The sequence below is a fragment of the Mizuhopecten yessoensis genome, unplaced genomic scaffold (genome assembly GCF_002113885.1).
Source record: "Mizuhopecten yessoensis strain PY_sf001 unplaced genomic scaffold, ASM211388v2 scaffold9211, whole genome shotgun sequence".
NCBI classification, from domain to species: Eukaryota; Metazoa; Mollusca; class Bivalvia; order Pectinida; family Pectinidae; genus Mizuhopecten; species Mizuhopecten yessoensis.
Window position 1 is genome coordinate 3,115 of NW_018407934.1, and position 1,039 is coordinate 4,153.

Genomic DNA, 1,039 nt, shown 5'->3' on the forward strand with positions numbered 1-1,039 from the left:
AAGCCTACATTAACACTGATTTGCTACCAGAGAGCCTATATAAATACTGATTTGCTACCAGAGAGCCTATATTAAGCCTGGTTTTCTACCAGAGGGCCTGTATTAAGTCTGATTTGCTACCAGAGAGCCTATATTAACTATGGTTTTCTACCAGAGAGCCTATCTTAACTCTTGTTTTCTACCAGAGAGCCTATATTAATTATGGTTTTCTACCAGAGAGCCTATCTTAACTNGTTTTCTACCAGAGAGCCTATATTAACTATGGTTTTCTACCAGAGAGCCTATAATAACACTGATTTGCTACAAGAGAGCCTATATTAACTCTAGTTTTCTACCAGAGTGCCTATATTAACACTGATTTGCTACATGAGCCTATATTAACACTGATTTGCTACCAGAGAGCCTATATTAACTATGGTTTTCTACCAGAGAGCCTATCTTAACTCTTGTTTTCTACCAGAGAGCCTATATAAACAATGGTTTTCTACCAGAGAACCTATATTAACACTGATTTGCTACCAGAGAGCCTATATTTACTCTGGTTTTCTACCAGAGAGCCTATATTAACACTGATTTTCTACCAGAGAGCCTATATTAACTCTGGTTTTCTACCAGAGAGCCTATATTAACTATGGTTTTCTACCAGAGAGCCTATAATAACACTGATTTGCCACCAGAGAGCCTATATTAACTCTGGTTTTCTACCAGAGAGCCTATATTAACAGTGATTTGCTACCAGAGAGCCTATTTTAACTCTGGTTCCTATAATAACACTGATTTGCCACCAGAGTTTTCTACCAGAGAGCCTATATTAACTATGGTTTTCTTCCAGAGAGCCTATATTAACTATGGTTTTCTACCAGAGAGCCTATATTAACTCTTGTTTTCTACCAGAGAGTCTATATTAACTATGGTTTTCTACCGGAGAGCCTATATTAACACTGATTTGCTACATGAGCCTATATTAACTATGGTTTTCTACCAGAGAGCCAAATAACTATGGTTTTCTACCAGAGAGCCTATATTAACTATGGTTTTC